The 11,446-nt window shown below is 42.1% G+C and overlaps 1 protein-coding gene across 4 annotated transcripts in view; it reads left to right on the forward strand.

The window, feature by feature from the left end:
• The window catches only part of Meis1 (Meis homeobox 1), a 138,560-nt gene that overhangs the window by 7,610 nt on the left and 119,504 nt on the right, over positions 1–11,446 (forward strand). The gene's annotated exons all lie outside the window — the stretch shown is intronic.

The raw sequence follows: 11,446 nt of genomic DNA on the forward strand, positions 1-11,446 counted from the left end.
CTCCGAGCTCCTCTGCGGCCCTTTGCGGTGCCCCTCCTCTTCGTCTCTTCTCTCCAGGCCCTTCTTCCGTGGCGTGGCTTAGTGGAGATCACTGTTATTTGGAGTGTGGGGGGCGGTATTTCTGTCACCGAGGCACCACCATTTGCTCTCAGTTTCTCTCTCTCCTGCTGCTGTGTCTCTGGATTGGTCCAAATGAGTTGCAAAAAAGGCAATGAAAGTGAAAACCCAAGGAGTGAGTGAGAGAAGAAGGGTCTTGGACAGCTCAGAAGAATTGGTGCAGTCTAGAGATTTACGCAGTGGTCCTCTGCCTCTCCCCACCCCCCAGGAAAGCCCAGAACCCTTTCTCTTTCTGACTTGGAGTCTGAGTCCTTCTTGGGGAAGCACATCTGCCTGCCTTTGTTAAGGCAAAGCCGCTACTCCTCCCATTTTCCTTTGCGAGTCCTGCGCTGGCCACTGCCGGCCATGGCTGCTGCAGTTGTCCTAACTTTACTCTCAGTGTCATCTTAAGGTGTTCTCCCAACTTGAATACCTCTGGGCAACACCACAAGCTGACTTACTTCTTTGCCCATGAGTGGTGCGATAAAGCAGAGGTCTGAAAGTGCCCACAGGACAGGCCCTCGCTACTGTTTGACGAGTTGGAAACTGGGCAGTGTAGACTGGTACACAGAGCTCCTATGTGTGGTTCAGGGGCAGCCCAGGCGAAGTGGGGAGGCTGCAGGCAGCTCCTGTCCGTCTGCAGTCTGCCGGCTTCCTAGCCGGTTAGGGGCTCAGGCGGCCAGCCTTGTAAAATGCAGCTGCTCTTGAGTCAAAATTGTAATCCAACAAGCCGAACTAGAAAATGGGATTCTAAAAGCTCCAGAGTGCTGGGTACATAAAGCTATTTGAGCAAATTACAAGAATCGCTTAGGGGCATGAATGAAATCAACACTTTAATTGCCTCCAAAATGAAGATTTATACCCCATTTTCTCAACGAATCATTATTTTATTAAAGTCAAAGATAAAGAACCAAAGTTACGGAGTTTGGGGGGCAGAAGGGATATAGAATTAATGAAACGTCATTGAGTTCTTAATACTCCTTCGTTACCCAGTTACCTTAATTTAAGATGTACAGGGGTAAAAATGTGCCTTTTATTCTCCCATCCTGCCTACAAAACGGGAGTCGTGTAGGCGGCCCACGTCGTTTAGAAGTGGGCCTCGTAGGTTTATCTGGGCTCGTGGCGCTGTTGCCTGGTGCGCGTGGGCTCCTCGGTGTGTCTCTTTGAGCGGACTCCTTGGTCTGAGGACAGCTATCAATATATGTCCTTTGTATTGTCCGGTTCCTAAGGGTCAGGAGTCTGTGTGGCAGGGCTGGGTCTAGGGAAGTGGGTCTGGGGAGGTGAGCGCACACTGCGCACCCACGCGGTACTCTGCCTGGGACCCGGCTGGGCTGGGTTGCCCGGCCCTGGCCAGGTGGGGAGTGAAGGCATCAGAGCCACCGTGTGGGTGCCAAGGGTAGGGACTGGAGCCTAGGGCGATCCAGGAGGATGCTGAACCCCCAGGGAGACGCTGGATTACCCCCCCCACCCCCCCGACACACAAAAAAAAACACACACACACACACACACACACACACACACACACACACAGCGGATCCTCTGGGGCCAGGCGTGGAAGAACCACTCCTCCACCTGTCAGTGAGGGTGGCCCAGCCAGTTCGGACCTGGCACTGGGTGCCCTCTGGGACTCGACGTTTCTGGAGGGCCTCATTAGCTCTTTAACCCGTCTGTCTCCAGGGCCTGCTGGCGGCACAGTTTATTGTGTGGCGGGGGGCTGCCACCAGGACCTGGGGTCCACCACTTTGATGCCAGCCGATTTCCCGGAGGGCCAAGGCGGTGGAAATTCACCAGGTCTAGTCGTGGTGCTGGTTGGGGTCTATTTTTTTTAAAAAAATTATCAAATTAAGACACCAATCGAAGCTATAAACCCATCCTCCCCCACTTCTGATCGTTCTTCCTGCCCCCCACCCCCATGCTTGGAGGCCATCTGGAGGTCCCCCGGCCTAACAGCCACGACGGGCAGTCGCAGCCTCCTGGGCGCCCTCTCCCGACCGCCGCGCTCGAGCCGGGCCGGGGCGCCCCCGGGTCTGGGCAGATAAGAAGGAGGGACATGGAGCGGGGCCGTGACCCCAGAGAGGCGTGAAAGGGGGCGTCGAGGTGAGGGTTCAGCTGTGGGTCCCGGGGCCCTGGCGGGGCTACTGTTGGGGTCCTTGGTGGGCTTGGGGCCCTGGGAGGGCGAGGTGAGGAGGCCCTGGCCGCACCCCGCTCCAGGCAGGAGCCTTCCAGGGTATCTGCTGCATTTCCACCCCACGACTGAGGGAGAGGGAGGGGCAGAGAGCCCCGGGTGGTGGGTCTCCCGGAGAGTGCGGAGGTCGGCGGGCAGAGCTGCACCATCACGCTGCCCAGCTTCTCCCGCCGGGGAAGCAGGATGCAGAGAAATGGTCCCCTCGGATTACAGTTTGATCAACGGCCGCTCTCCGGGGGGCCCTGGTCTGAATCTGCATTTAACTGCTCCTGGGCCCGGCTGGCGACCGGAGCGCCCTGTTGCGTGTTAATCCGGCTTGCCTGCGACCCTGGGGAGAAGCGACGCGGCTGGGGGAGACCGAGGTTAAATGCCAAGTGCTGGCAGGCTCCCCGGGGTCGGGGCGAGGCAGGCATCGCAGCCCTGGGTTGGCAGCCCAGGCTCCTGGGCGCCGGGCGGCCGGGCCTGGGGCATCAGGGGCAGACCTGAGTCGGAGGGAAGGGTTCCCAAGGAGGCCTGGGAACTTTGGTGGCGGTTGTTTTATTTATTTCAAACACTGAGAATGTAGCTTCCAAAACGTAGTTTGAGTTGTGCGTCTTAAAATGGAAGTCAGACTTGACTGAAAGCGCCCCCGCCCTCCAAAGTGACATGAAGACTCCTCTTGGGAGATTTCCGTTTTCTGTTGGCCGAGGTGTTCCGGTGAGGGGCAACCTAGTGTCCTTCAAGGCTTGGATCGGCTGCTTTAGAAAAAAATAGATGGGGCAGCAGACATTTACCAACACCGCAAACCTCTGCAGTTCATTTCATCTGTTAAAAAAACTGGACACAGGCTGCAGGACCTAGGCAAATGGGCCCTTTATCCGGTGGCCTGTTTCAAAATGCTTACTTACATTTGGATACACCTTATTTAAATTGTAAATGCTTCCTGGGGTCCTACTTAGCCTCTGAGTGCACAAGCCTTGTAGGGATGGGGTCTTAGCATCTTCTTTTACTGTGGATTGCTGTTGTGGGTCATGTGGTATATTCTTAATTCCTTTCTTGAAATATGTCAAAGGGAAATTATGGCAAGATTCTCTTTAATGATTAAATAATAAGGTGTTGACTGCTTGTCACTACATGAGCTAATTGGGGTGCTCATTCTAGAATCTTTATTGCTTTGAATTAAAAGTTACTTGTTTAGTAGGTATGTTTTATTGTTACTTTCTGGTTGACTTTTATATTTATGTATGGATTTCTGACTAGAGGTAGATTGATTTTTAATAGGGGCATTTAAAATATTTAAGAAAACAATAAGTAAGAACGTATAGGGTCTATGCAAATAGCAGAGATCTGAACACTAATGAAACACATATTGCTACCTTTTCCTTTTCCACCCCATCCTTCCTTCCTCACTTCATCCTCCTTCCCACCCTTCCAGTGGAAGTCCCCAGTGCCAGCTCCATGGTTAATATAAAGCAATGATACTAATGCTACTTTGTACAAAGCAATGCCCATAACTGTAACTATTGTTCGGTGGTTTAACTAGCTCTGTGGCAATAGGTCACTCAAATAGCAATTCTTCACTCACTAGAATGACTCCATTGCTCACCATTCAGAAGTACATAGAGTAGTTATGTGTATTGTAAGTCTTGGTCCTAACTTGCAGACTCATATGTGGAAAGAGAAGCTGAAGTAGTAAAAGGAGGTGGGGGGGTGCAGAGAAATAAAGGAGCCAAATGTGGGTTCTACTCGCAAAAAAGCAACTGATCTGCTATGATTGCCCAACACTGACAGTAAATTTTGAACCACTATGTTTTCAGACACTCATGTATTCTTATCTTAAAATGTTCGGCATAGTCCAAAAGATGTAAAACACAGCTGTTGCTGGGTGGTGGAAGGAAAAATACCCACAGAAACTTCAGACTCGAGAAACAGTCTATTTGTGATTCCATGGTAGAAAAATAGTTATTAAGGCCAGGCAGATAGGCTAAAGTATTAGCAAAGAACCCAGGGTTTTATACAGTCAGCTTCACCTCCCATCAGCATGGAGTTGGAGAAACCGCAAAGAATGACAACAAATTATATTATAAGAGACTCACAATAAATGAAAATAATGTCAACATGAATTCAGTGAAGCATTTTCATATTGGTAATGTTATGTTTTCTATTGTAGCAGCAGCATTTTCTTATGAAAAGTGAATATGTCAAACAAATGTGTAAGTGTGTGTGTGTGTGTGTGTGTGTGTGTTTTACTGGGAATTGAACCCTAGTCAAGTGCTCTACCTCTGAGTTACACCCCCCCAGTCCTAAAATTAAAAAAAAATAATCATTTAATCATCAAACACAACCCAAACATGTATACAGAAACTTTTAAAGGAAAGTGGGCACACAGCCAAATTCCTATAGGGCCCAGCAGGGGAAATCAAAAAATGAACATGAAATAAGACTTCCTGTAAGAAGGTCTATAATTCAACATTATTTGACTCCACTGTCAAGGAAATAGTTGAAGGATAGTAAACTGATATGGTTCTCAGTCATTTTTGTTACACAGTCTTAAATGTTTACAACTGCAGCATTTTACATGGCCTTTTTTGGCTTATGATAGCTGTCATATTTGTATCAAAGTACTGCTTAAATTTATGCTATAATTGAAAGAAAATCTTTTGCTATTTCTCCTGGGGATAAAAATTTGGTATTTAAAATTAAATAAAAATATGAAAATATTCTTTTGTAAATAATGAGATAGAAAGATGCACATGACACAGTTTATCTGACAGTTGTGCAGATGTTAAAGGTTTTCAGAAATCCCAAATGAAGGAATGCTATAAATCACATGAAGCTTCCTGTTATTACTCAGCAGAAAATATCCAGATTTAATACCTGTTTAAAATTAGGCTCTAGGAGAAGGAGTGTGGCTCAACGATAGAGTGCTTGTTTAGCATGTGTAAGGCCTTGGGTTCAATCCCCAGAACAGCAAAAAATTATTTTCTTACGTGAAATGAAAATAAAAACTCAGTCATTAGCATTCAGTCTCTCAATTTAAATTGCAATGATAATTTCAAGATTTGACTTTTGGGACCCAGCAAAAGTTTGGTATTCTTTTTTTTTAATTTTTATTTTATGTGTATACGTGTATTGTCTTCATGTTTGTATGTGCACCCGTGTCGTGCAACGCCAGCAGAGGTCTGAAGAAGGCATCAGATTCCCCTAGAACTGGAGTTATGGATGGTTGTTAACTGCCAGGTGGGTGCTGGGAATCAAACCTGGGTCATCTGCAAGAGTAGTCAGTGCTCTAAACCCCTGAGCCGTGTTTGCAGCCCCAAAGTTTGGTATTCTTAACAATTGTAAGTGGATTTTATGTGTATAAAATAAATTTGGAGAAATTAAATAAGATGGTTACCTCTACCAGAGTAAAAGATAAAAGAACACCAACTATATCCTTAATTTAACACGTCATGACTTTAGAATTATGGAGTACAGTTTAAACAGCCACTGGGTGAAATACACCTATACTGAGCAACTGCTAGTTTTCCTATACTTAGAAATTTGACATTTTAAAAAATGGTATAAATGATACTTTGTGAAATCAGTGAGAATATATTCATTTAAATATTTGTCACTAGAATCCAATTTCAATCAATTTAATATACTCAAGTGCACAGAATTGGAGCAATTGGGAATACTTTACTAGACTGTCTCTGAATACTCTTTCACCAAATAGCTTTTCTTAATCTAGAAAATATGCTCTTGTTAAATGAAAATATGAATGCACAAATCTTGTGAAATTGTAGTTTTGACTTGTTTCAGGATTCCTAAAATTGACTAGAGCACATTATAGTGTTATCTAGTGAAAAAAAGGACTTATTTCTAAATTTATTCAATTATAATACGTGTTTACTGCTGCCATGAGTAGACACAGTCAGATACAATATATACAATATGTATACAATATATAGCCAGAGCTGTCATTGACTTTACTGAAGATATGAAATGATGCCATATGGCTCTCCATGACATACACACTGTGTGTTGATGAACTAATGAAGAACAAATAACTTATGAAAATGAATTTTACAATATATACTTAAATTCTCAGAAATATATTTCTACAATTGATTCTTTGGCATTTCAGGACTCCATTTACAGTTAATAGATTCGTGTTCACAAGGCAAAGGACTGTATGCATTCAGTGTGATAGCTCTTTGAAAAACTTAAATGAAGTCAGTCTCCCACAGAAAACAAGCGGTATTACAATTTATAAGTATACTAAGTAAAACTTTAGAAACAACCACAACCTTTTATTAGTTTAATAATATTAAGTGAATACTGTAATTGTGCTTTTTAAGAATTTCACATAACACAAACTCTTAAATTTTATGAAGGATTTAAACATAGGGTATTTTGAGTCATTCAGAATTTATGACAGTGAATAGCATGGTCAGTGATCTTAGGCTTCCCCTAATGTCAATGTATGGCTGCTTTGTCCTGAGAGCCCCACAGCACAAGGGAGCCTGGAGGGAACTGTGGCTCCTGAGTTCCCTTCCTATAGATTTTCCCACACTGCAGTGTGGCAGGTGGTAGTCTTGAAATACCTGGGTTTTTGATTGTTATATAGACAGGCAGAACTACTGTTCTTTCTTTTCTATTTGTTTTGTTTTGCTTTGTTTTGCAAACCTTCTATGCCTGAGATTTAGACTGGAACTACCTTGTGAGTTAACTATATGTGGATTTATTTCCAGAGAAGATGTTAATTGTTCCTTTAGAACAATTAACAAACAGAGACTAAATTCATCAAGTATTGCTAACCTTTGCTTTACAGTTAGTTGAAAGCTGCTATTCTTCCTTACCTTCTCTGGGGCTGTGAACACCAGATGCACAGGCTCTCAGCCTCTGTGCTTGTCTTCCTAGGACCTGAATGAGTGTTTTTGTTGAGTGTATTCTTAACTAATCATCCAGATTTGGTCCCAGCTCTTCATGGTTTACATTTTATTCTGAATTTGCATTCTCGTTATGTCCCACAGAAACCCTTTAAAGTGAAGGGTGCTTATGATTATTGTGAAACTCTGGAAAATGAAATTATAAAGAAGCTGACAGATCTCAGAGGGGCAGCGAAGGGGAAGTTTGATGCAAATTCCTCAATTTGCCAAAAGCTAACCTCTCTTTTTAAAAAATTTAGAAATGAATGAATAAGAATTTCTTTGACAATCAAACTCCTCTTAATGTCCCCAGAATCGTTTCGATGTGTCCTCCAAAGCTAACAATCTGATAGATAGTCTGTAATTAACTGTGACCTGTAATGTTTTCTGTTATTCAGAGATTATTCCTTAGTGATTTGAAAACTTAATTCCAAACTGAATGGTGTACAGTGTCTGATATGCTAAAGCACACTTGCACTATTTACATGAACTGGAGTGTTTGTCTACAGGGCCTCAGAGGGGAGCTACATCTGGGCTAACACCTTCTACGCTGTAGAATCAGTATAAACTGGAGTCATGAGCCCCTTTGGATGCTTTTAAAATGTAGCCTTCCTTTCTATCTGTGGCAGTGTCGAAGTTATTCTCCCTGAATTAAAAGAAAGGAAAATGTGTCTTTCATAGGCTAAAACTTTTACATGACATCTTAAATTTAGTTACTTTATTAATCACAAATTCCAGCACCATAGAGAGAAAACTAAAAATAGCATCAAACAGGTTAGATGCTATTAGCTATGACATTAACAGAACAGAGAGTTCCATAGCAGAATTAAATTGGGCACTCAGGGTTTAGTTGGAATATTTACTTGGAAGTTGCTACCAAATTTGGAGTTGTTATGAATCCTCCACTGAAGAAACTTTGGTGTACAAATTTTGTGATAACTAGCCATTGACTAGCCATTACGTTTATTTACTTATTTATTTATTTATTTATTTATTTATTTATTTATTTTTGAGACAAGGTCTCACTATTTAGCCCTGCTGGCTTGGAACTCACTATGTAGACCAGGCTGGCCTCAAACTCACACAGATCCACCTGCCTCTGCCTCCCCGGTACAGGGATTATAGGTATACATAACCATGCCTGGCTAAACCTTACTTTTATTTGAAATTGTTATTCATAAGAGAGTCTTGTGAGAAGCCACCTTGCCCTTGCTTTTGAACAGTTCAGTAGGTGTATTATGTGTTTACATCCTAGCACCTACAATGTTTATGGAAATTGTGCTGCAATGCTACCAAACATAGGGGTTTTTCTCCAGGAGATGGGTGACTCACAGTGGCACCTCCCCAAGAAGACAACAAGGATTGCCCTCAATGAATGTATGCTGCCGTCTCTTCAGACCCGTCACCTGCCTATGCTTCATGATTCTAGATGCACATACATGGGGCCACCTTCGTTTTCATTGTCATGTTTTCTTGGCCATGGCTTCTAACAAAAAACCATCAGGCTCCTTACATTTTGAACTGGCTTTACTGATAAATGAATACCTTTGGTAGAAAGGACCATCTGTCTCCTTCCTTTCCTTGGATATGCGTTCTCTGTCTCTATCATGTGGTGAAGATTTCTGAGGACTATTGTTCATGGAATTTTAACACCTGTTACTTCTTTGATGACTCAGCCTATCATTTTATCACATTTGGGGATTTTTACAAGCTGTGTTCAATAACAAAGTGACCAAAAGAACCTTTAGACTTGGGCTGGATATAGTGGTACAGGCCTTTAATCCTAGCTCTTGGGAGGGAGGAGCAGGTGGATCTCTGTGAGATCGAAGCCAGCCTGGTCTACATAGTGAGTTCCAGGCCAGGTGGGGCTACAGGGAGACCCTGTCTCAAAAAAGCCAAAACCAAACTAAAACAAAAGACTTTCGTGTCCTACACTCTGTTGCACAAAATGGCAGTGACCTGCGGAGCTTGTTCTGTGCATGTTGAGTGTGTTGTTGGTGAACCAATATTTTTATCCTAGTAATTGTTCAAAGCCAATCACAATCTTCATTTGAGTGAGTTTATTATAAACATTTTTAATCTGAAATTTTGAATTTGTAGCAACTCAGTTTTATTTTCCTGATTACACTGTGTTTTCAATTAAGTGTGTTGTGCTTCACAGAGCTGTTGGGATAGTCTAAAGGTTTGCTTGACACCCTAGGGGTGAATTGTTTGAGTGCTTAATATTTACTAAAGGCATGCAAAGAGCGTGTCAGTAGGAAAAAGTGGAGAATGAAATATTGGCAAGTTGATTACGGGCCTTTCCTTCACTTGTAGTATACATTTGATATGCCAAATACACGCTGATAAAACAGCACAGGTAGGCCCAGAGTGGTGGCCTGGGGTAGGCCTGCAGAATGGCCTTCTGGCCACCTGGAGTGCCTTACAAAGTAAGCAGTCAGACACTAGTTTTGGGTGATCTTGCAGTTAAATGCCTTGGAATATAGAGGAAGTGGCCATTCAAGAACCAGAAACTCAAATTAAATTTCAAGATGCTTAGAGAAAGGCCTCTCCGAAGACTGTATCCAACCTAAAGAATGAAAGAAAGGGAATAATACCCTCCCCAACTCCAGATCTATAGTCAGGAGTTTAAAGATTCAGAATTCCTTGAGGAATGACAGACATTTGGGGAAATAAAATTTGAGTGAAAATATAAAAAGTCAGAAATGCCTCTGAAAATCTGTCAGGAAATGAAACTAGATTCTGTTGTGATTATTATGAGCATCAGTGGTAGGTGCGAGTTCCTTCGTGGGAGGAAAAATAAGACTATGGCTCTTGTATTTTTCTTCCTCACGTCAAAATTTTGATTTCTGGTTTGAGAGTTTGGAAGTAGAAAACATAAAATTTCAGAAAACACTTGAAAAAGAGAAATCAAATGTGCTGATTTCAACACCCTTTCAAGACAGGGAAGACATGAGGGGTGAAAGTCTCATTTGAACCAAGACTTTGGTTGAGAGGGTAGGTTGCCTTCTAGGCCTTGATTGTGTAGCCTGTGAAATGTGCAAGTCAGTCTCCACTCACTGAGTTACCATAAGAACCAAATAAAGACTGTTCAGAGTGTACAACCAGTGCCTCCAAGACATGAGATTAAATAGCATGCTTTCTTCTCAACATTCTGTCCAACTTTGAAACATCAACTGATTTGGCAAGAAGGATGGGTTCCAGTTGATGGAGGCATTGCTTTATAGAACATTTTATAATTGTAGTTTTATGAAAAGTATCATTACAATCATTACTATGAGATCACTTTTATTTTCATATAATAGAATTTGAAAGGAGACTGAACTGAGTGTGGTGGTACATACCTGTAATCCCAGCACTCAAGGGCTGAGGGAGGAGGATATAGAGTTTGAGGCCTGACTGGGCTGCATAATAAGATTCTGTCTCCCCAAAACGAAACAAAACACAACAAAACACAAAAACAAAACCCACAAATAACAAAAACAAATACTTCGATCTTCAGTGACTTTTTGAGATGTAGCAAATCACTTCAAGTTCACTCTCATGATAAAATTCATAAGGCAGATCTGGACAGACCTCATTAAGGACTTCCCCCAGACTTTCAGATGTTAATGCTATGTGTGTACACAAAGTCATTTACAAGGTTTTCCCTACTTGTACTAAGGGTACAATGTTTTTAGCATTATTGGACGTTCTTTTTGGTAGCATGCTTTTATAGAAAGTTTGTGGGTTGTAGTCGTTTTAGATAAGACACTTTTGAGTTTCTCTTAATTTGCTTGGAGGACAAACACCAAGCTCCAAACATATAATAAAACATTGGGCCACACATTATCTAATGAAAAAGATTTTATAACATCAGGTACACTAGCATTTAATTATAGAGTCTTTCCACACTACTGAGTAGAAATGACAGAAAATAACATAAATTTCAATAGAAAGCTCTTAGATAAAGAATATGATTGAAATATTTAGAAATAAACATTTGGAAATACAGTGGTACTAGGTGGATTAAGGTTTTGTTTGTTTTAGTCATACATTAAACTCTGTGAATGACTCTTCATGGATCTGATTTCAGAAGCAACATAGAAAAGGAAAGATGATTATCATCTATCTATCATCTATCTATCTATCATCTATCATCTATCTATCTATCTATCTATCATCTATCTGTCTATCTCTGTATCTATCTCTGTACCTATCTATCTATCTATCTATCTATCTATCTATCTATCTATCTATCTATCTATCTCTGTATCTATCTCTGTACCTATCT

Source organism: Nannospalax galili, unplaced genomic scaffold, assembly GCF_000622305.1.
Source record: "Nannospalax galili isolate Female #2095 unplaced genomic scaffold, S.galili_v1.0 scaffold576, whole genome shotgun sequence".
NCBI classification, from domain to species: Eukaryota; Metazoa; Chordata; class Mammalia; order Rodentia; family Spalacidae; genus Nannospalax; species Nannospalax galili.